This window comes from Chionomys nivalis, chromosome X, assembly GCF_950005125.1.
Source record: "Chionomys nivalis chromosome X, mChiNiv1.1, whole genome shotgun sequence".
Lineage (NCBI taxonomy): Eukaryota > Metazoa > Chordata > Mammalia > Rodentia > Cricetidae > Chionomys > Chionomys nivalis.
Genome location: NC_080112.1, coordinates 66,395,382 through 66,421,173, shown reverse-complemented (window position 1 = coordinate 66,421,173; position 25,792 = coordinate 66,395,382). Strand labels below are relative to the sequence as shown.

Below are 25,792 nucleotides of genomic sequence, written 5' to 3'. Positions count from 1 at the left end.
AAGATTGCCATAAACACCCCCCAAATTACTTTACCCAACAAAAAGCAGGAAGCAGTTTGGAGAGAACTACACCCAAATTTCCTAAATAATTGTTTATAAATGTTTACTTATATTTAAAGGGGGATATGCTATAGAGATGGATACTTTGCATTGATATGGATCTTGGTTTACTGATACAAATTTAATATCAATTTTGTTATATGTGTATTTCTGCTCTTGACTAAGGTATTGTATTTGTACAGTTCATTTAAGAATGTAATGTATAATTAAGAAATATAGGTTAATAGCCATCTATAATAGTCAACCTTGTAGTCATGTTACTTAGGTTTTCTAGATATATATTTATTTATATATGTTTATTATATATATTTATATTTCGATATATATATTTCGAGATTTATATTTCAATTATATAGGTGTTCTTCAAATCTTTCAGAGGCCTTCAGAATATGGCATTTAAAATGTTTTAAGAAGTTAGGACTTTTCATAACTATGAGACACACCTGCTCTTGGCAGCACCAATCCAATTCAAGAGGATAATGGACACTGAAGAGGCTCCTTATAGCATTGTTTACCCATTTGGGCATGAAACTGCACTTGCCTAGACTGCTTGATGCTAGTCTGTATGAACTGGACAAACAGAACCCACAGAGAGATGACTGCTGAAATTGCCTAAAAGAGAGATGGTCCTTTGGGCTTCCTGCTCCATGAAACAGTTTGCCAAAAATTCTACAGGACACAGAACAAAGCAACTGATGTACTTTGCTATTATAAGTAAATACAAATCTTCAAATTTTCTTTCAAAAGTCTGCTGGATACTATGGGCCAGTAGGCTGAAGATGTATGCCCTGATATTACAGAAGAACTTTGGGTGACTGTCCAGGCAATGAGATCTCTCTGTCATTTCTAGAGTTTTGAAAGTTGCTTACAATGCACTTCCTGTTTACTTAGGTAATATTATATCCTTCTGGAGTCTTTGATGAAGCTGAAGAATAGATAGATAGTTATAATTTTCCTTAGTTATGACAAAACATAGAGTAGATATAAATATTGTAACTATAATTCTTACTTAATACTTGTTTTGTTGTATGTAATTTTATTATGTTAAAATTAAAACCTTCCTTTTATTTAAACAGAAAATGGGAGATGATATAGGAAGTCATTCTATATATGTGTTCCTTTTATTAGGTAATGAATAAGAAATATGGGCTTGTGCAGGGCAGAATAGAGGGAGGAGGGAAAAACAAAACTGAATGTAGCTACTGCTGAAAACAAACATGCTGGAATCTTGCCAGTAAGCCACAGCCACGTGGCGATACATAGATTAATAGAAATGGGTTAAATTAAGATATAAGAGCTAGTCAATAAGAAGTTAGAGCTAATAAGCCAATTAGTGATTTAATGAATACAGTTTCTTTTGATTATTTTATGTCTGAGCAGCCAGGAACAAATAAGCGGGCTTTTACTACATGTGCCCATACATTCAAGGCTGCTTCCTCCTTTCTCTTCAATGAGGTTCAGTGTTACTGGCATTACTTTGTTGTAAGAGAGTGGGCTGCGTTCCTGGCGCCTGGCTAGCTTAATCCCTGAAATAACCTCACAGAGATCTGTATTAATTGAATTGCTGCCTGGCCCATTAGCTCTAGCCTCTTATTGGCTAACTCTCACATCTTGATTCAACCCATTTCTAATAATCTGTATGTCACCATGAAGCCATGGCTTACTGGGAAAGATTCAGCATGTCTGACCTGGCAGCTTCATAGTAGGTGGCTCTATGCCTACCTTCTTCCTCCCAGAATTCTGTTCTGTCTACTCCACCCACCTAAGGGCTGCCCTATCAAAAGGCCCAGACAGCTTCTTTATTCAACCAATGAAATCAACACAAATGCAGAAGGCCCTCCTATACCAAATCTATTTGCATTTTTCTATACATCAATATCCAGTTATACAAGCATCGTTTGTTAAAGATGCTTTCTTTTCTTCATAGTACAATTTTGACTTCTTTGTCAAAAATCAGATGCTCATAAGTGTATGGATTAATCTGGGTTTTCAATTCAATTTTAATGATTCATGTTTCTTTTTTATGCCAATACCAAACTGTTTTTATTACTATATCTCTATAGTAGAGCTTTATGTCAGGGATTGTAATGCCTCCAGAATTTCCTTTTTTGTACAGGATTATTTTGACTATCCTGTTTTTTTTTCCATATGAAGTTCAGTATTGTTCCTTTGAGGCCTGTGAAGAATTGTGCTGAGATTTTTATGGGGATTCCATTGATTCTGTGGGTTGTACTTGGTAGGATTGCCATTTTTACGCAGTTGATTCAAGAGCATGGGAAATCTTTCCATTTTGTGATAAACCTCTTCAATTTCTTTCTTGGAAGACTAAAAGTTCTTGTCATACAGGTCTTTCACTTGTTTTATTGGAGTTACTCCAAGATATCTTTTATTATTTGTGGCTATTGTAAAGGGTGATGCTTCTCAGCCCATTTACCATTTGTACACAGGAGTGCTACTGATTTTTGAGTTAATCCAGTATCCTGGAAAATTACTGAAGGTGTTTAAGAGCTGAAAGAGTTCCCTGGTAGAATATTTGGGACCACATGTGTATACTATCATATCATCTGAAAATAGTGAAAGCTTAAATTCTTCCTTTACAATTTGTATCCCCCGATCTCCTTTTGTTTTATTATTGCTCTAGATAAAATGAAATAGATGAAATTCACAAATATATGATGTGTCAAAATTAATACATAATTTTAAGTATATATTTAATATATATGCATTTATATACATATCTTTAATTTTGTATATAATATGCAAAAAAACATAGAAAATGAACAACTCCCCCATTTAATGACTACTGGGTCAAGATAGGAAGTAAGAAATTAAAGACTTCCTAGAATTCAAGGAGATTTATACCCCCAAAATTCCTACCCAAAAATTAAACACCCTGTTTAATTTTTAAATTAATTAATAATTTAATTAATAATCCAAACTTATGAGACACTATGAAAGCTGTGCTGAGAGTAAAGTTCATTCACTAAGTGCCTACATGAAGAAATTGCAGAGATCTCCATACTAGCAACTTAGCATCACACCTGAAAGCTTCAGGAAAAAAGAAACAAGCACACCCAAGAGGAACAGATGGCAGAAAGTAATCAAAGTGAGGGCTGAAATCAATAATATAGAAACAAAGAGAACAATGCAAAGAATCAATGAAACAATGAGTTTGTTCCTTGAGAATATCACCAAGGTATAAAAATCCTTATATAAAATAACTAAAAGTTAGAAAATATCCTAAACTCTTAGAGATTAAAAATTATAAATTAAGAAGTGTACATAACAACAGACACTGAGAAAATCCAAAGAATCATTAAGACATATTTCAAAAACTTTACTTCATAAAATTGGAAATTCTTAAGAAATGAACTATTTTTTATAAATACAACTTAACCAAAATTTAATCAAATACAGACAGACAATTTATATAGACCTATAACTCCCAAGGAGAAAGAATCAGTCATTAAAATCTCCCAACAAACAAAGCCCAGGGCCAGGGAGTATTGGCTCAGAATTCAAAGAAGAGCTAATATCAACATGCCTTAAATTATTCCACAAAATAGAAACAGAATATTGTCAAATTCATTTTGTGAGGCCACAGTCACCATGAAAACCAAACCACACAATGATTCAACCAAGAAATAAAATTGCAGACCAATTTTCCTCATGATCATTTAAGCAAAAATAATCAATACAATACTGCCAAACTGAATCCAAGAACACATCAAAAAGATTACCCACCATGAGCAAGTTCAATTCATGCCAGAGATGCAGGGATGGTTCCATATATGAAATGATGTCAGTGTAATTCACCATATAAACAAACTGAAAGAAAAAAGAACACATGATCATCTCATTATATAATGAAAAAGACTTTGATAACATCTACCACTCTTCATGATAATTGTCTTGGAGAGATCACAGATATAAGGAGCATACCTAAAAATTTAAAAAAAGCAATTTATAGCAAGCCTATTGCTAAGATCCAATTAAGTGGAGAGAGAAACTCAAAGCAATTCCACTGAAATCAGGAACAAGACAAAGGTGACTACTCTCTCCATATTTATTCAATATAATACTTGAAGTTTTAGCTAGAACAATAAGACAGCTAAATGAGATTAAATGTATATAAATTAAAAAGAAAGAAGTCACAGTATAGCTATTGGCAAAAGATATGATAGATGATAGTATACATAAGCAGCCCCAAAATACTGTCAGTGAATTTGTATAGCTGAAAAACATCGTCAGTGAAGTGGCTAGATACAAGATTAAGTCAAAAACAATCAGTATCCTTTCAATATACAAATGGCAAATGGGTTGAGAAAGAAATAAGGGAAGTAATACTCTTCACAATAGACACAAATAATGTAACTATCTTGGGGAAACACTAACTAAGGAAGCGAAAACCCTTTATGATAAAATCTTTAAGTCTTTGAAGAAGGAAATTAAAGAAGTTATCTGAAGACAGAAAGAGCTCCCATGCTCACGGTTTGGTAGCACTAACTCTGTTGACTGTAGTGAAAATGACCATCCTACCAACAGCAGGCTATAGCCTCAATATAATCCCCATTAAAATTACAACAAAATTCTTTATGTACCTTGAAAGAACAATACTCAACTTCATATGTGAAAACAACACCCAGGATAAGTAAAATGATCCTATATAATAAAAGAACTCCTGGAGGTATCCCCAACCTTGATTTCAAGCTATAATGAAGAACTCTACTAATGAAAGGTGTAGGGTATTGTCATAAAAAAGATATGTTGATCAATAGAATCAAATTGAAGATCCAGACATAAACCCATAAATCTATGAACACTTCATTTTTTATAAAGAAGCCAAAAATATGCAATTGAAAAAAATGAAGTTTCCACAATGATGCTGGCCTGACTGGATGTTACCTGGTGGTTTAGAAAGAAAAATGACATCATGAAATTTGCAGTCAGATGGATGAAACTAGAAAAAAATCATCCCAAGTGAGGTAACCCAGACCCAGAAAGACAAACACAGCATGTATTCACTCATACCTGTACTTTAGCCATAAAGCAAAGGCTAACCAGACTATGATCCACAGCTCCAGAGAAGCTAGGTAAGAAGGAGACCCTTAAGAGAGACATGCATGGATTACCATAGGAAAAGAAAATAGATTAGAGCTCCTGGGTAAATGGGAGCATGGTGGTAAAAGAAGGGGAAGAGAACATGAGGGAACAGGGTGGTGTTGGGGAGGGACAGAGAAGAAGAGCAGTAAAAGAGACACCTTGATAAAAAGAGTCATTAAGGGGTTAGGGAGAAACCTGGTGCTAGGGAAATTCCCAGCAATCCACAAGGATGACACCAGCTAAGACTCCTAGCAATAATGCAGAGGGTACCTGAACTTGCCTTCTCATGTAATCAGTTTGGTGACTACGCTAGTTGTCATCATAGAACTTTCATTCAGTAACTAATGGAATCAGATATAGAGATCCACAGTCAAGCACTGAGCCAAGTTCCTGGAGTCCAGTCGAAGAGAAAGAGAAGGGATATATGAACAAAACAGGGGAGATAGAGACAAGATCATGATGGGGAAACCCACAAAGCAGCTGACCAGAGTTAGTCAGAGCTCATGGACTCTGCAATGACAGCTGAGGAGCTTGCATGTGTGACCAAACCAGGCCCTATGAATGTGAGTTGACAATTGTGTGACTTGGTTTATTTGTGGGACCCCTGGCAGTATGACCAGGATTTATCCCTGGTACATAAACTGGCTTTATGGAGCACATTCCCTATGGTGGGATACATTGCTCAGCCTTGATGCAGTGGGAGGGAGTTGGTCCTTCCTAAACTTGATATACCAGGCTTAGTTGACTCCCCATGAAAGAGGCCTTAACCTCTCTGTGGAGTAGGTGTTGGGGGAGGTGGAGTAGGGTGGGAGTAGGGGAGGGAAGGGAAACTGTGGTTGGTATATAAAATGAATAAAAATGAAAAATCAAGTAAAAAATGACTTCAACATAAAACTAGATACACTGAACCTGATAGAGGAGAAAGTGGGAATGACCTTAAATTCATTGGCACAGGAGACAATTTCAACAGAACAACAGTAGCACAGTCAATAAATCCAACTAATTAATAAATGGGATCTCATGAAAATAAAAATCTTCTGTAAGGCAATGGATACTGTCAATAGGGCAAAAAGACAACTGAAAGAATGGAAAAATATTTTCACCAATTCCACATCTTACAGAGGGCTAATATACAAAATATAGGAAGAGCTTAAGAAACTAGATATCAACAAACTAATCACATTAAAAATGGGGTACAGATCTAAACAGAGAACTCTCAACAGAGGAATCACAAATGGCCCAAAAACACTTAAAGTAATGTTCAGAACCCTTAGCCCTTAGGGAAATGCAAATCAAAACTATTTTGAGATTCCATCTTATACCTTTCAGAATAGCTAAGATGAAAAACACAAGTGCCAGCTCATAGTGTTGAAGATGTAGAGCAAGGAGAACACTTCTCCACTGCTGGTGGGAGTGCAAATTTGTTTTTGTTTTGTTTTTTTTTTTGGTTTTTCGAGACAGGGTTTCTCTGTGGTTTTGGAGCCTGTCCTGGAACTAGCTCTTGTAGACCAGGCTGGTCTCGAACTCACAGAGATCCGCCTGCCTCTGCCTCCCGAGTGCTGGGATTAAAGGCGTGCGCCACCACCGCCCAGAGGGAGTGCAAATTTGTACAGCCAGTTTGGAAAGCAATATAATGGTTTTTCAGAAAATTGGGAATCAAGCTGCCATAAGACCCAGCTGTATCACTCTTGAGCATATACCCAGAGGATACTTCATCCTATCACAATGACACTTGGTCAACTATGTTCATTGCAGTTCTATTCATAATAGCCAGGAACTGGAAACAACCTGGCTGTCCCTCAACTGAAGAACAGATTAAGAAAATGTGACACATTTATATAATAGAGTATTTACTCAGCTGTCAAAAACAATGCTTTCATGAAATATGCAGGCAAAGGAAGGGAACTTGAATACAATCATCCCAAGTGAGGTAAGCCAGATCCAGACAGGCAAGCATGGTATGTACTCACATATATACGTGTGTGTGTATGTGTGTGTGTGTGTGTATTAGCTATAAAGCAAAGGATAATAATGCTATGTTACACAGATCCAGAGAGGCTAGGTAATAAAAAGGGCTTAAACAGGGATGAAAGGAAGTCCCTGGGAAGGGAAATACAATAAATTTCTTGGGTGGACTGGGGGCAGGTGAGATTGTGAACAATAGGCATCAATTGGGAAGGGATTAAATACTTGGAGAATGACTGGTATTGAGGTGCATTTCTGGGTCAGGTGAAAACCTAGCATAAGGGAAATTCCATGGAATCTTAGAGCAGCCCTAGGAAAATCTCCTAGTAATGGGGGACACAGAGCCTGAAGGCCTCAAGTGGAGAGATTTTGATACCAACCCAGCCACAAAATCTTTATCCTACAGCTTGTCTTATACGAAGAGCATTCTGGGACAGGAGCCTAGCAGAACCTCATCAAAGAGACCAGACTTTATCCAGGAACTGACAGGAGCAGATGCACTGTCTCATAGCCAAACATTAGACAGAGCTCCAAGAGTCTTGTGGAGGAGGGAGACAAATGAATCAAATGAAACAGAGGAGTCAAGGACACAATGAGAACAGAGCCTACAGAATCAATTGACTGTACTCATGGGGGCTCTCAGAGATTAGGGAGTCTGTAGAAATCTGACCTAGATCTGTGGTTGCTTTCTTTTTATCTTTTGGGTCCTGCCATCCAACTCCCAAATGAATACAAGGAGACTTATTGACATGTTCTTATGAATGCGTGGCCTTATCTTGGCTTGCTTCTAGCCAACTTTTCTAACTTAATTACTCTGTTTCTCTTTAACTACCTTTTGCCTCTGAGATTTTTACCTTTCATTATTCTATGCATCTTTTTTTTTTATTTCTTCTTACTCCACAGCTAACTGAGTGGTTAGGTGGCTGGACTCTGGATATTCCTCTCCTCCTTTTCTCACTCTTCTCTCCTCACTCTCTTCCCTTAGGTTTCTCCTCCTATTTATTCTCTTTGACTGACAGCTCCACTTATTTCTCTCTCTTGCCTGGCTATTGGCTGTTCAGCTCTTTATTAGACCGATTCGGTGTTTTAGGCAGGCAAAGTAACGCACATTTATAGAGTTAAATAAATGCAATATAAAAGAATGCAACACATTTTTTGCATCACTAAATAAATATTTCATAGCATAAATGAATGTAACACATTTTAAACTAATAGTCTATGATAGTCCTCTGCATATATGTTATGGCTAAGTGGCTCGGTGTTCTTGTGGGATTCTCAACAGTGGGAGCAAGTGAAGTTGCTGACTCTTTTGCCTCCTTTTGGGACCCTTTTACTTCTACTGGGTTGTCTAATACACATAAGATATAAGAGTATGTACCTGATCTTATCGTAGCTTGTTATGCCATATTTGGTTGATGTCCCTTGGAGGCCTGATCTTTTCTGGGGGTGATGGAGGGAGTGTGGTATTAGGTGAAAGGAGAGATGGTGGGAGAGACTATGAGGAAAAGTGCAGTCAGAAGACCCTGACATGAAAGCTTCATCCCTGAGGACTCTCTTTCATGGTAGCAAAAGTGACATGCAAGATTCAAAGGAGAGAAGCAACCAACAGTCCTACCCAGCTATGATGCCTAAGAACCACAACAAAAACAAGCATGACAGGATAACCCTAAAGTTACAGTCATGATATGTACCTTGGCAATAACCAATAGCTTTCTAATTATACTTAAGGCCTTATCAACAAGTGGAGACTGTGTCTGTTATTGGAAATCTAGCCAGCTACTCAGAACTAGCAAAGCCATGGAACTTGGAGAAAATGTATGACTATCACTTTACTAAGGCAGCATATTCCCTACTCCATTGTAACTATATGTGCATATTCACAGATAAGTATAGTCCTCACCACTAATCAGGTAAACTTTGCACAAGAAGGAAATCATTGCAGAAAACCACTACCAATTGAAATGCAGAGTTCTAGGGCCCAGTTCCAATGGATATATCTATGGAACAGCTCCCACCCCTATGGTCCAGGGAAGAGGAAGATTATAGAAGAGGAAAGACTGTAAGAGAGAGAAAATCAGGAACTATGCTAGGAGAATTGCATTTCCTAGGAATGGTAGAAGCTACACCTATAAAATTCTCCCAACATGACTGCCTTAGTATGTGTTGAACAAGGACAACAACAATATACATGCTAATGTAGACTTGGGAAAGCACAAGAGATCTCAATCCTAGAGGAAAAACTAGAGGGAATAAAGACATTCTGAGAGTAGGAGAAATAGTTTTCCCGAGGAAAGAGCACATCAATTGGTTATCCAATATCAAATGCTCAGCCCTGAAAAAAAACACAAAAATAACATTATATAGATAGTAAATTTATTCCTATATTTAGGAATGTATATATATGTATTTACACATCCGTATGGCCATATGGATGAGTTGGGAGATGAGAAAATAAAAGAGAAAATAGTATAATTATATTATAATTTCAAAAATCAGAAGTAATAAAATATTTGCAAACCAAATTCAAAAATACATCAAAAAAATGTGATTGTGATCAAGTTTTTTTTTTTTTTTTTTTTTTTTTTTTTTTTTTTTTTTTGCTGGTGTGTCCTGGTATATTGAAACACCTTTTTAATAGATGCAGTCATTTCCATTTTCATCTGGACAGACAGATTTGAGGATTAATTTTTACAGAGACACATTTATCATTTTTATTTATATTTATTTATTTAAGATTTCTGCCTCCTCCCCGCCACCGCCTCCCATTTCCCTCCCCCTCCCCCCATCAAGTCCCCCTCCCTCGTCAGCCCAAAGAGCAATCAGGGTTCCATACCTTGTGGGAAGTTCAAGGACCACCCACCTCCATCCAGGTCTAGTAAGGTGAGCATCCAAACTGCCTAGGCTCCCACAAAGCCAGTACGTGCAGTAGGATCAAAAACCCATTGCCATTGTTCTTGAGATCTCAGTAGTCCTCGTTGTCCACTATGTTCAGCGAGTCTGGTTTTATCCCATGCTTTATCAGACCCAGGTCAGCTGGCCTTGGTGAGTTCCCAACAGAATATCCCCATTGTCTCAGTGTGTGGGTGCACCTCTGGCAGTCCTGAGTTCCTTGCTCGTGCTCTCTCTCCTTCTGCTCCTGATTTGGACCTTGAGATTCCAGTCCTGTGCTCCAATGTGGGTCTCTGCCACTGTCTCCTTTCATCGCCTGATGAAGATTAATATTCAGGAGGGTGCCTATATGTTTTTCTTTGGGTTCACCTTCTTATTTAGTTTCTCTAGGATCACGAATTATATGCTCAATGTCCTTTATTTATGGCTAGAAACCAAATATGAGTGAGTACATCCCATGTTCCTTTTTTGGGTCTGGCATACCTCACTCAGGATAGTGTTTTCGATTTCTATCCATTTGCATGCAAAATTCAAGAAGTCATTGTTTTTTACTGCTGAGTAGTACTCTAATATGTATATATTCCATACTTTCTTCATCCATTCTTCCATTGAAGGGCATCTAGGTTGTTTCCAGGTTCTGGCTATTACAAACAATGCTGCTATGAACATAGTTGAGCATATACTTTTGTTGTATGATAGGGCATCTCTTGGGTATATTGCCAAGAGTGGTATTGCTGGGTCCAGGGGTAGGTTAATCCCGAATTTCCTGAGAAACCGCCACACTGCTTTCCAGAGTGGTTGCACAAGTTTGCATTCCCACCAGCAATGGATGAGTGTACCCCTTTCTCCACAACCTCTCCAGCAAAGGTTATCATTGGTGTTTTTTATTTTAGCCATTCTGACAGGTGTAAGATGGTATCTTAAAGTTGTCTTGATTTGCATTTCCCTGATCGCTAAGGAGGTTGAGCATGACCTTAAGTGTCTTTTGGCCATTTGAACTTCTTCTGTTGAGAATTCTCTGTTCAGCTCAGTGCCCCATTTTATAATTGGGTTGATTAGCCTTTTACGGTCTAGTTTCTTGAGTTCTTTATATATTTTGGAGATCAAACCTCAATATCAGTCCGAACACACTGAACCTGATAGAAGAGAAAGTGGGAAGTACTCTACAACACATGGGCACAGGAGACCTCTTCCTACATATAACCCCAGCAGCACAGACATTAAGGGCCTCATTGAATAAATGGGACCTCCTGAGACTGAGAAGCTTCTGTAAAGCAAAGGACACTGTCACTAAGACAAAAATGCAACCCACTGACTGGGTAAAGATCAAGTTGTTTTTTATGTAATAGAAAACACTTGTCCCTACAAGTATTCTATTTCTTTTCATTTACTTTAATTAATCAATAATTCTGTTCTTTTCATCCTATTAGATTTAAATTTACATATGAATGCTAATTGTATTTGTTTATAGTACATTTAAATTTACATTTTCTATATAAATTTAAAACGGAAGAGCTTCATTTATTTCCTAGCACTTTCATTATATAATTATGGAAGACTTATACTTCACTGTTGTTACTGAAGCTTAGTATTGTTTTTTTTTTCTGGCATTGGTGTCAATCATTATTTCTTACATTCAAGTTTTCTTTATGGTTTATTTTTTATACTTAATTAATTCTTTAGTCCCAGGGAACTCACATTTCTGTAGTGAGGAGGTGAGCAAGTCTGCTTTTCATCCTGCCCGGCTCCCAAACAGCTAGCTTAGCCCCAGAAATAATAACACGGAAACTGTATTCTTTTAAACACTGCCTGGCCCATTATTTCTACCTTGTTATGGACTAACTCTCACATACTGATTAAACCATTTCTAATAATCTGTGTAGCACCATGAGGTGGTGACTTACCAGGAAAGATTCAGCATGCCTGACCAGGCGGCTGGTTCCATGGCATCTGCCTCACTTCCCTTCTTCTCAGCATTCTGTTCTGTCTACTCCACTCACCTAATTTTCTGCCCTATCAAAAGGCCAAGGCAGTCTCTTTATTAACCAATGAAAGTAACACATAGACAGAAGGCCCACCTACATCAGTGTCCTTATTTGAAAACTTTATTCTGTCCTTATCCTTTAGTATTAATTTGCTTAGTACCAGAATCAATGAAATATGTAATGTCAATGCATTCTGGCATCCAGTGTTCCTTGTGAAATTTTACATGCCAAATTACTTTTCTTTCATTTTTTATAAAATAAGATTTTTATTTTCTAAACCAAGAGACTCACTTTTTCATTATACAACCAAAATTCCTGAAGATTTAGAAGCAGATTTTCAATACCGTGATTCTCATTCTACTATATCATTTTGTCCTTAGTCTATATGGTATAGGAAAAGAAATACTGAGAAAAAGATCCATTGATAAATATACCAAAAAACAGAAAATTCAGACATTTATAGCTTAAAACCTATCCTGGATAAGGTATCTGATTATGGCTGAAGAAACAAAAAGAATAAAACTATTCTATCACTCCATCAGCTCCTCTTCAAGTACTGAGAATCCACTTGATGAATTCCCAACAAACTTCTAACTTCAGACCTATGAACTTTGTCTACTGTAAGATAAGACATTTTGCTGTTAGCTGCAACAATGTTAGCCACTCACACAGCTACAGAATCTGGAAGACTGAAAAACTGAAAAACTGGAGTCTCAAGTCTGGTAGTGGGGTGTTATTTAGATTATCTGTCTTCAGAGGAGCATTATCATCATAAGTGATCTAACTTCATTTAAAAATGTACATGTATGACTGTGTAGGCATACATATATATAGTTATATATCACATGTAATTTTATGTGAATATTAAATATTATATATTGATATATGTGATATATAAAGAAAGAAAACAGAGCCCTGAATTTAAGAGGAACATAAGAGGGCTTGTAGAGTGTAGAGGAGTTGTCTTAGTGTTATATTGCTCTGTAGAGACAACAAACAAGGAAAATCTTATAAAAGAAAGAATTTAATTAGTGGCTTACTTATAGCTTCTGAGGGTTAGTACATTATCATCATGGTGGTTAGTAGGCAAGAGTAGTGCTAGAGCAGTAGCTGAGAGCTTTGTATCCTGATCTGCAGGCAGAAGACAGAGCGAAAGCAAGAAGAAGAACATGTGAGTAAGAGGAGCTGGCATGGGCTTTTGAAACCACACAAGTGACACATCTCCTCCAACAAGATACAGCAACTCCAACAGGACCACACCTACTAATCCTGCCAAATAGTCCATTAACTGGTAACTAAACATGCAATATATGAGCATATGGAGGAATTTCTCATCCAAACCTCTATAGAGGCGAATGCTGTAATTTTGTTTAATTAAAAATGAAGCAAATTAAAAGATACTACCCAGAGTAAGTAACAGGTTTTAGGAGAGAACCAATTATTGTTACTTTACTAGATCACCATAATTCCTAACTGTATTCTAAAACATATCCTTATATACACAGATAAGTGTAGATCTCACCCCACCCCAAAGAAACTTAATAAAAAGTATATACAACTATAGAAAGCCATAACAGTTCATAATACAGAGATCAATCTGTTTTGTTGATGCCTGACCCAATGAACAGATATGGAACACAAATTATGTACCTGTAGCTCAGGGAACATTAAGGAAGCAGGAACACAAAGATTATAAGAACCAAAGAACAAGAAATTCTGATGTGAGATTGCATTTCCTAGAAATAACAGGGAAGTTTCATCCAGGAAATCTCAACCATGTGGCTGCCTAAAGAAGACCTGAATAATGATAATATCAGGTATAATAATGAGAAAGAGGGAATATCAAAGGGACCCAAACCTAGTGAAAAATTATAGTAAAATAATGACTGCAAAGCAATGATTCAACTCATCTTTCATGGTGAACCTGAGTTTAATTAGGACTACTTCAGCAACATGGATAAGTGGTTATTTACATGATCATGAGCAACTTATAAATGGTTGCACCACTCAAGCAAATACCTCTACCTCTGTTTCTCTAAAAAATTATCAATTGTCTATAAGTAAATGAAAAATTGAAGAAAATTTCCTAAACGTAGAAATAGAAATCTCATACAGAACAAGAGGTACACAAAATAGCAAAAGGACTGGAAAAGAAACAACCTACATTGTATTACAGTTAATCACTGAAATTACAAAACAAAGAAAGTATACTAAAAGCTACAAGAGAGAAAGGTAAAGTCAAATGAAAAGGCTGGTATATTTGAATAACAATTGGCTTTTCAACTATATTTTCAAAGTATTAAAAGAAAGATGGGTTTGGATTGGTGTAATTCAAATTCTGAAGGACAAAACTGCTAACCAAGTCTAATAAACTTACCCAAACTATCTGTCTTAAGTGAACTGTAAAACAAAAACATTCCACAACAAAAGAAGGTTAAAGGAATTCTTTACTCTGAAGAGAATGACAGAAAAACTCAGTGGCTACTGTACAATTTTTTGTTCTTTGTTTTTATTTTTAGAACCAAGAAATCTAGACTGCAGGAAAGAGGCATTCAGGTCAGAGCCAGCTTGGATCATCTGAGTCTTATGTTCTAATTATGTGGCATCTGCAGTGATAGGGTCCTGAACCAAGTATTATCCTTATACCAAAAGTAGATAAGGATTTAACAAAAATAGGAGAAGTAAAAAAAAAAAAAAAAAAAAAAAAAAAAAAAAATAGGAGAAGTATAGGCCAATCTTCCTAATTATGAAGGGTGTAAAATTCTTAATAAATATTTGCAAACCAAATTCAAGCACATCGAAAAATATTATGAAGTAGGCTTAATTTAAGAGACACAGAGATGGATCATATATGCAAATCAGTAAATATAATTCACTACTTAAATGGACTCAAGGCCAGAAACCATAAGCCGTGTCAATGGAGAAAAGGTCTTTGGCAGATTTCTACATAACTTCACCTTAAAAACAATGGAGAGAATAGGTATGGAAGGAACATATCTCAACAAAATAAAGAATATATATGACAAACAAAATATAGTCACCATTCCACTATGATCTGAAATAATAGTGTATAATATACAGTATCAATACCACACTTGAAATCTTAGCTAAAACTCTACACAAGAGAATAAAATTTTAAAAATGCAATAGAAATGAAAAAGTCAAAATATCCCTGTTTTCAGGTTATAGAGTTCTTTATAATGGAGATCCCAAAATCTAAATTAAAAAGTCCTAAAGCTGGTAAACACTTTCAATGAAGTGGCAAGACAAAATTAACATACCAAAACCTGATAGTCAATTTGCATATCAAAGAGAAAGAAACTGGGGAAAACAGTTAGCTTAAAGGGTTCATTGGAATAAACTTAGTCAAGTAGTTGAAATTCCTATGTAATGAAATGTTTCAAATACTGAAGAAGTAACAGAAGACATCAGAAAATAGAGAAATACCCAAGAACCTGGATTGGTAGGATTAATATTTTTTAAATGACTGTCCTATTAAAACAGTCTACAGATTTGATGTAATCCCTACTGTGATTTCAACATACTATACCTCATAAATTGAAAACTAATCATCTTAAAATTCACATTGATGACCAAAACAATTCTAAATAATATAAGCTTTTGGAGGTATCACTATTCCTGATTTTGAAGTATACTTATAGTTCAGTAGTTGTAAAAACAGTATGTGTTGGTACAGAAGTAGACACATTGACCAGTGGAATAGGACTGAAGATCCAAATAAAAGTTTATTCACCTATAGTCCCCTGAAGTTAAAAATGAAACCTAAAACACATAGTGAAGGAAAGACAACATTTTCAACAAATGACGCAGGACAAACTGAATATCTGCATGTTAAGAATATGACTTGATCTTTGTCTCTCACAGTATACAAACATCAATTATAAATAGATCAAAAAACTCAATGTTAGAAATGAAATTCTAAAACTTCCAGAAGAGAAAATAGTGAGTGTACTTCAGGAAACAGGCTCAGTAAGGACTTTCTGAAAAGAATCCTGGCCACAAAGAAAAAAAGGACCAACAATTAACCAATGTGTCTTTATTAACAGACATTTGTACTGTAAAGAATACTTTACAGTATAGACATAGTACAGTAAAAGCAATTGACTATACACTCAGGCTACAGAGTGGAAAAATATTTGAGAAATATATACCATAAGGAATAATGCATTTTCAAGAAACCAGAGACTGTCAACCTGAAAGATCAGTACCATGTGTAGGATAGTCTCCTTTTAGTTCTTGACTAGAGGGATCGAGAAACCCTTTTCAAAACAATACAAGGCATTACCATTTCTTGTTGTTGCCCACCAGTATCTGGAGGTCATACCCTATAGTTGAAGAAACCACATGCTCTGATAACACTGTATGGAACAATCAAACTGGTACTGTCCTGGAAGCTTGCTTTCTTTTGACTAGCTTTCATAGTACTTTAGCTATGCTAAAGTCAAGAACAGTTTAACCCTCCTGTGAAACTTTTGATCTACAGTAATGTCTGGCCTGGAAAAATATGTCCATGACTGTAATAGTGGCATAAAAGTTATGAGAATTATAACGTCTTTTCTGGCTGAAATAAAGGTTTCTTCGTTAATAAGAAACATATGGCTCATATTTATAAAAAATGACCAAAGGACCCATGGCTTGGGAATTCTTTGGCCATGTAGAAGAGCATACTACAATTATTTTGCTTATATAGACATACTATTAAACTGCTGTCTAAATATCCCTTTACCATAAATTAATGTCACTCTCAGTTTAAATCAGGGTAATTTTTTCTTTTTTTGCAGTAGATGGCAATTAATACAAATACAGCTAGCCAGAATGAAGAGAAAACATATCTGTCTTCATTCATCAATACCACACCCTCTTCCAAAGCTTTATCATGAAAGGGGAATTTGAAGGATTCTAAGAGATCCAGTTTTGGAAAGACTGATGCAAAATGATATCTTCTGGTCATAAAAGAACCATTGGTTTCATGACCTAGCAGATATGTTAGCATGCAAAAGGCATGAACAAGATCAATCTAGTCAATATTTCAGCGTGGATAGAGAAGGGGCTAAGGAGGCTCCATATTTATTGAAGTTATCGCCCTCCTGATAGGTTGACCAATCTCCGGTGGATGGCTCCACATCCATGAATGTAAGAGCAGGACTAAGTGGGCTCAGTGGGTTATTGCAAAAAGAAAGACAGGAAAGGGAGGAGATTTGGAGACATGACTCAGTGGTTCAAATCTCTTTCAGAAGGCCTGGGTTTAGTTTCTAGCACCCACATGGTGTCCCTCAACTATCTGTTGCTTCAGTACTGAGGAAATTGATGCTCTGTCCTGGCATTTATGATCAATATAAGCAAGTGGTTCATTTATATGTAAGTTGGCAAAAATATTAATACACATAAAATATTAATAAATAAATAAATAAAATAAAATAAAAGTTTCATAGGGTACAGGATTCAAGAAGAAGTGGAAGAAGTCCAGAGTTTCACGGTGAGGGCAGAGAAAGAGGGCAAATAGCAGAGATGTAAAATTCAGAGGCAGCAGAGCGGGAGCAGCGGTGTTGATCGAAGGCTGCTGTGGGAGAGAGAAGTATGAGAGATGAAGAAGAGGCATGAAAGAAGTTTGAGAGAATGGATAAGTGAGAGTGAGTGAGTAAAGAATGAATGAATGATGCAAAAGAAGTCTATATGAGGGGAATGAGTGTGAGTGAGTGTGGGTGTGAGAGTGGTGTGTTTGTAAAGAGAAATATGTAAAGAGATGCTGTAACTAGATATAGATATATGTAATTGGGCAGGAGAGAGATGTATGTTAACAGAAAGACATTATTTAAGTTGAAGTAAAAAGAAGGTTACCATCAGGAAAGCGTGTGCTAATTCCTTTTTTCTTAGATTATCAGCAGAAAATGTGTGCTTGTTTATTTTCTCCTCTGACAGAAAAGTCTTAGCAACCCTCAGATAAGAACTTTTCCTAGGTCCAGCTACTTTGAGGCTTTCTTTTTATCACCCTGGAGCAGATCTCCGGAGCTGGCCTCCCACGGTTCATGATAAGAAAGAAAGCTAAACAAAAAATGTAAGACTGGCAATAAACTGGGCATTGGGCCTGAACTGGAGTGTTGTCAATATACTCAGTGATACTGTGTTGGAGAAAACTGATTTTCTCTTTCCCCGTAGGAAGCAATTGCAAATAGCTTCTTGGTAAAAGGTAGAACTTGGTGTTTACTTTCCCTTATCTGTGTTAGGATTTTGAACTTGGTCGTGTCTTATGTATACTGCCACAGTCGCTGAGAGTTCATATATGCACCAGCCCTGCTGTGACTAGATGATGATGTCTTGGAGTTATCCTTTACCTTTGGCTTTTATTTATTTATTTTTTTTTCTTGCTGATTTTTTTTATTAATTAATTAATTTAATTATTAAAGATTTCTGCCTCTTCCCCGCCACCACCTCCCATTCCCTCCCCCTCCCCCAATCAAGTCTTCCTTCCTCCTCAGCCCAAAGAGCAAGCAGGTTTCTCTGCCCTGTGGGAGGTCCAAGGACCACCCACCTCCATCCAGGTCTATTAAGGTGAGCATCCAAACTACCTGGGCTCCCACAAAGCCATTACATGCAATAGGATCAAGAACCCATTGCCATTGATCTTCAGTTCTCAGTAGTCCTCATTGTCCATTATGTTCAGCGAGACCGGTTTTTAAAAGCTTTCCGTCTCTTCTTCTTCATAGTTCCTTGAGCCTTTAAGGGATGGATTTAATAAAATCATCTTAATCAGAGCTGAGTGCTCCAAAGTTTCTCACTCTCTGCACACTGTCCAGTTGTCTGGCCACAGTTTCCTTTTCTTCCTCTCCCCCGCACCCCCCCCCCCGTTCTCTCCATTCTCTCCCCCTCTGTTTCTATTCAGAAAAGGGCAGGCCTTCCACGGATATTAACAAAATATGACATATCAAGTTGCAATAAGACTAAGAACGTCCCCTTGTATTAACCCAGTATGAAGAATAGGGTCCCCAAATCCAGTAAGCAACAAAGACAGCTCCTGCTTCCACTGTTAGGAGTCCCACAGTAGACCAAGCTACATACCTGTAGCATATACTCAGAAAGCCTAGGTCAGTTCCATGTAGACTTCCTGGTTGTTGGTTCAGTCTCTGTGAGCCGTTATGAGCACAGGTTACTTGATTCTGTGAGTCTTGTTGTGGTCTCCTTAACTGCTCTGGCTCCTATAATCCTTTTTTCAGATTGCAAGATTCCTGGAACTAAGCCTAAAGTTTGCTTGTGCGTCTGCATCTGTTATGATTAGTTACTGGATAAAGCTGCTCTGATTACAATTGGGCTAGGCACCGATCTGGTCACGAGCATCTTGCAATCTACAGACCAAGAGAGACTAGGTAACAAGGAATAGTCATAGGAGGATGCCTGGACCTTCCTCGGGAAGGAGAAATAGAAGAGATTTCGTGAGTGGACTGAAGGTATGTGGAGATGGGTTTGGGGGAGGGGAGAGTACTGAAAAAAAAAACTAATGGGCAGTAGTGTATTTGGGGGACAAGTAAAAACCTGGTTCAAGGGATTCTTCCAGGGATCTATAAGGATGACCACAGCTAAAACTCCTAGCAATAGCAGAAATGTAGCACAAACTGGCCATCTCCCGTGATCAATTGTCCTTTCTATTTATAAATTTCTGTGATCTTATGTTCTATTGAAAGATAAACTTTCTTTGCTTTTTCTTTATTTTTTCCTTTTAAGTGGCTACTTTTGTTTTGTAGGAGTGATTAATTCCTAACATCTTTGAGAATACTAGATATACTTGAAAACATAAGATGTTGCCCTGGAACTCATTATATAGACCAAGTGGCTTCAAACTCATAGAGATCTCCCTCCCTCTGCCTCCTAAGTGCTAGGATTAAAAGTGCTGCCACTATGTCTGGCTTTTATAGCATGTTATTCTATATGATCATCCTGTGTCTGCTTAGAGCAAGTGGATACCCAGCTTTCTCTGTAGTTCAATAGTATTGCTTACTTAACATTTTTCCTAAGTAATAGTAACCGAGTTCTCTAAAGATTCAGTGTGTTGAAGACCCAACCAAGAAAGAGAATTACAGGCCAATCTCACTCATGAACATCGACGCAAAAATCCTCAACAAAATTCTGGCAAACCGTATCCAAGAACACATTAGAAAAATTATCCATTATGATCAAGTAGGCTTCATACCAGAGATGCAGGGCTGGTTTAACATACGCAAACCTATCAATGTAATCCATCATATAAATAAACTGAAAGAAAAAAACCATATGATGGTTTCATTAGATGCTGAAAAAGCATTTGACAAAATTCAACATCCCTTTATGATAAAAGTCTTGGAGAGATTAGGGATACAAGGGTCATACCTAAATATAATTAAAGCTATATACAGCAAGCAGTCAGCTAATATCAAATTAAATGGAGAGAAACTTAAAGCCATCCCACTAAAATCAGGAACACGCCAAGGCTGTCCACTCTCTCCATACCTCTTCAATATAGTTCTCGAAGTTTTAGCAATAGCAATAAGACAACATAAGGGGATAAAGGGGATTCAAATTGGAAAGGAAGAAGTTAAACTTGCATTATTTGCAGATGATATGATAGTGTACATGAGCGACCCCAAAAACTCCTCCAAAGAACTCCTACAGCTGATAAACGCCTTTAGTAATGTGGCAGGATACAAGATCAACTCCAAAAAATCAGTCGCCCTCTTATACACAAAGGATATGGAAGCAGAGAGAGAAATAAGAGAATCATCACCTTTCACGATAGCCACAAACAGCATAAAATATCTTGGGGTAACTCTAACCAAGGAAGTGAAAGATCTATTTGACAAGAACTTTAAGGCATTGAAGAAAGAAATTGAAGAGGATACCAGAAAATGGAAGGATCTCCCTTGCTCCTGGATTGGGAGGATCAACATAGTAAAAATGGCAATTCTACCAAAGGCAATTTATAGATTCAATGCAATCCCCATTAAAATCCCATCAAAATTCTTCACAGATCTTGAAAGGACAATAATCAACTTTATATGGAGAAACAAAAAACCCAGGATAGCCAAAACAATCTTATACAATAAAGGAGCTTCTGGAGGCATTACCATCCCTGACTTCAAACTCTATTACAGAGCTACAGTAATGAAAACAGCGTGGTACTGGCATAAAAACAGAGAAGTCGACCAATGGAATCGTATAGAAGACCCGGATTTTAACCCACAAACCTATGAACAACTGATTTTCGATAAAGGAGCTAAAAGTATACAATGGAAGAAAGAAAGCATCTTCAACAAATGGTGCTGGCACAATTGGATGTCAACCTGTAGAAGAATGAAAATAGACCCATATCTATCACCATGCACAAAACTCAAGTCCAAATGGATCAAAGACCTCAATATCAATCTGAACACACTGAACCTGATAGAAGAGAAAATGGGAAGTACCCTACAACATATGGGCACAGGAGATCGCTTCCTATGTATAACCCCAGCAGCACAGACATTAAGGGCAACATTGAATAAATGGGACCTCCTGAAACTGAGAAGCTTCTGTAAAGCAAAGGACACTGTCATTAAGACAAAAAGACAGCCTACTGACTGGGAGAAGATCTTCACCAACCCCGCAACAGACAAAGGTCTGATCTCCAAAATATATAAAGAACTCAAGAAACTAGACTTTAAAAGGATAATTAACCCAATTAAAAAATGGGGCACTGAACTGAACAGAGAATTCTCAACAGAAGAAATTAAAATGGCCAAAAGATACTTAAGGTCATGCTCAACCTCCTTAGCGATCAGAGAAATGCAAATCAAAACAACTTTGAGATATCATCTTACACCTGTCAGAATGGCTAAAATCAAAAACACCAAGGATAGCCTTTGCTGGAGAGGTTGTGGAGAAAGGGGTACCCTCATCCATTGCTGGTAGGACTGCAAACTTGTGCAACCACTTTGGAAATCAGTGTGGCGGTTTCTCAGAAAAATTGGGATCAACCTACCCCTGGACCCAGCAATACCACTCTTGGGAATATACCCAAGAGATGCCCTATCATATGACAAAAGCATTTGTCCAACTATGTTCATAGCAGCATTATTTGTAATAGCCAGAACCTGGAAGCAACCTAGATGCCCTTCAATGGAAGAATGGATGAAGAAAGTGTGGAATATATACACATTAGAGTACTACTCTGCGGTAAAAAACAATGACTTCTCGAATTTTGCATGCAAATGGATGGAAATAGAAAATACGATCCTGAGTGAGGTAACCCAGACCCAAAAAGAAGAACATGGGATGTACTCACTCATAATTTGTTTCTAGCCATGGATAGGGGCCACTGAGTCTATAATTTGTGATCCTAAAGAAGCTAAACAAGAGGGTAAACCCAAGGAAAAACATATAGATATCCTCCCAGCTATGGGAAATAGACATGACTGATGGGCAAAAAATTGGAATCTTGGGGGTGGGGTGGGATGGGGATGAGGGGTGATGGGGAGAGAAAAGTGTGAAGGAGAGGATGAGGGGAACTGGGGGAATCGGGGTGATTGGGGATAAAGGAAGGTTGGATAGGGGAGCAGGGAAACTCATACCTTAGGTAGGGGAGCCACCTAAGGGTTGGCAAGAGACTTGAACTTGGAATGGCTACCAGATGCCCAGGGCAATGTCCCCAGTTAGTTCATTGGGGCACCTGAGGATAGGGAACCTGAAATGAACCTATCCTATAATCATACTGATGAATATCTTGCATATCGCCATAGAACCTTCATCTAGCGATGGATGGAGATAGAGCCAGAGACCCACACTGGAGCACCGGACTGAGCTCCCAAGGTTATAATGAGGAGCAGAAGGAGAGAGAACATGAACAAGGAAGTCAGGACCATGAGGGGTGCACCCAACCACTGAGACAGTGGGGCCGATCTATTGGGAGCTCACCAAGGCCAGCTGGACTGCTACTGAAAAAACATGGGATAAAACCGGACTCTCAGAATGTGGCGGACAATGAGAGCTGACGAGAGGCCAAGGAGAATGGCACAGGAACTTTCATCTGGTGATAGATCGAGAGAGAGACAGAGACCCAAATTGGAGCAACGGTCTGAGCTCTTAAGGTCCAAATGAGGAGCAGAAGGAGGGAGAACATGAGCAAGTAAATCAGGACCACGAGGCGTGCATCCACCCACTGTGACAGTGGAACTGATCTATTGGGAGCTCTCCAAGGCCAGCTGGACTGGGACTGAATAAGCATGGGTTGAAACTGGACTCTCTGAACATGGCGGACAATGAAGGCTGATGAGAAGCCAAGGGCAATGGCACTAGGTTTCGATCCTAATACATGAACTGGCTTTGTGGGAGCTTAGCCTGTTTGGATGCTCACCTTCCTGGGCCTGGATGGAAGTGGGAGGACCTTGGTCTTCCTGTAGGGCAGGGAATTTGGACTGCTCTTCAGTATTGAGAGGGAGGAGGAATGGACTGGGGGGAGGAGAAGAGGAGTGGGGATGGGGGAGGGGAGTGGAGGGAGGGGGCAATGTGTGGGAGGAGGGGGAGGGAAATGGGAAACGGGGAGCAGTTGGAAATTTTAATTAAAAAAGAATAAAAAAAATAAATAAAAGTTAACCTATTTTTGTAAAAAAAAAAAAGATTCAGTGTGTTGGAGTGGATGTATGTCCAATTATCAACTTCATTTTAATGAGTTTGGGAAACAGAAGAGATATTTATGCACATTCAACTTAGACCTATGTGTTTCTTCCAGTAATTCCTAAGAAAGAGTTACTGTAATGACAGTGAAATATGTTTTTTAAAACGTGATTTTGCTTTTATTTCCTTCACATTAAGCCAATCATGAAATTTCACAGTAATTTCTGGGGTAGGGCAGAAGAAAAGTGTATTCAGAATGATCAAGGCCATGGCCTGGCTGGCCTGAGAAGGTGCAAGCTGGGGAGGCCTCACTGGGGAAGCTGGAAGAGCATCAACTGCCCCACTGCAGGTAGGTGATGTTCCAAGAGCTGGAAAGCTGGTAGGCAATGTCCTCAGCTGCTTCCAGCTTCCACAGCTCAATCAGGCCATCACCTGCCATGGCCAGTGAGCTGATGATCAGCAACGCTACCTTGGAGTCACCCTCAACAAAGATGATGGTTGCCTTTGTCTGCTGCCCAGCCTTTTCCACCACAAATCTGGCCCTCTCTGCTTCCTGCTGAGCCACCCATTTGGCTTCCACTGCTTCTGTGAACTCCTTCCCGAAGGTTAGATGCGTCACGGACACGTCATCCAGGATGAGCCCAAACGTTGGTGCTCTCTCTGTGAGGTCATCACTCACCTGCATGGAGACTAGCTCTCGTTGCATGATCAATTCTCCAGCTTCAATGCTAGCCACTACTGACCGACTTTAAGATCTCTCTGTAGTGATGGATAGCAGCACCGTTCATCATAATCCTAGTCGATTCTGGTGTAGATATGAGGAAACTGGCTGGCCACCGGCTGGAAGAGGATGGGTAGTGTGATGTTGACATTCTGCAAAACTTTGCTACCAGTGATGACTGGTACATTTTGTGGTTGCCAGCAGCAGTCAAAGATAATGAGAAAATGTGTCCCTCCCCCTACCACAATGTCCTGTACTCCACAGAATCGGTCAGAGATTACAGCTCTGTGTCCAGCATCCACATTATATAAGACGGAGTTCATCACGCCTCCTGCAACTGCTAACATTAGGCCGAACTTTACAATGGACTCAAACACTTTGGCAGCCATGATTCCTTCTGTTGCAACCAATCACACCTGCTTTCACTCTGACCTCTACAAGAATTCCCCAGCATAGACTACTGCCCAAAGTACGTTTTCAAATTAAAATATAATTGCATTTCCTTGCTTCCTTTTCCTCTCTCCAACTTTTCCCATGTGTTCCTCCTAAAACTATGCCTACGATCCCCTCACTCCCTCTCAAATTTGTCCTATTTTCTTTAATTATTATTACATATATACATAAATATTTATTATTACATATATACATAAATATGCCTAAATATATAAATGTAACTAGATAAATCAATTTAGTGTTGCTGGTATGTATGTGATTCTGGAGATGATCAATAATTAAAGGCCTCATTCATGCAAAAGACTAATTCTTCCTCTTTCAGTAGTCAACTACCTAAAAATTAGTGAGGTCATGGATCTTAGAGAATCTGAAAGGAGAACTTACTACTATGAACCTACTACTACCAACTCCTTCTAAAGCTTATATTTATACCCATAGTTAAGTTTGGTTATCACCTCTCATCAAATAAACTTCTTTTTGAAGTAGGTAGAGAGCATTACCAAAACCCACAGCTTGTCAAAATGCAGAGACCTATTGATTATGAGGTGTCCAGTCCAAATAGATACATCTATAATACAATGTACATTTTCACATAAGACTTACCGGACATTGCAGAAAAGTGAACAGAAAGTTTATAATAGCCAGAGAACTAGAATGCCCCTGTGAGATAATATCTTCTAGAAATAATAGGGAAGTTACATGTATGATACCTCAATCAATAATACGGATACCTAAACACAAAATGAACGATGAAAACTGGAGGCCTGCTCTTTTCCGAAAGGAAATGGAGAGAGAGTGGGTCTGGGAAAGAGGTGAGATTGAGGGAGTGGGAAGGAGTGGAGAGAGGGGGAAAATTTGGTCAGGATCTGTTGTATGAGAGAAGAATCTATTTTTTTTTCAGAAAACAAGTTTTATTTAGAAGAGGAAGTGAAAGTTTAGGAAGTCTAACTTGATGTTTTCCCTCTCTGTAAAATGCCAG

At 38.1% G+C, this 25,792-nt stretch overlaps 1 pseudogene; it reads right to left on the bottom strand.

Annotated features, from left to right (window-relative positions):
- Nucleotides 1-23,947: 23,947 nt before the first annotated feature.
- Nucleotides 23,948-24,749, bottom strand: LOC130868217 (prohibitin 1-like; annotated as a pseudogene).
- Nucleotides 24,750-25,792: the final 1,043 nt, after the last annotated feature.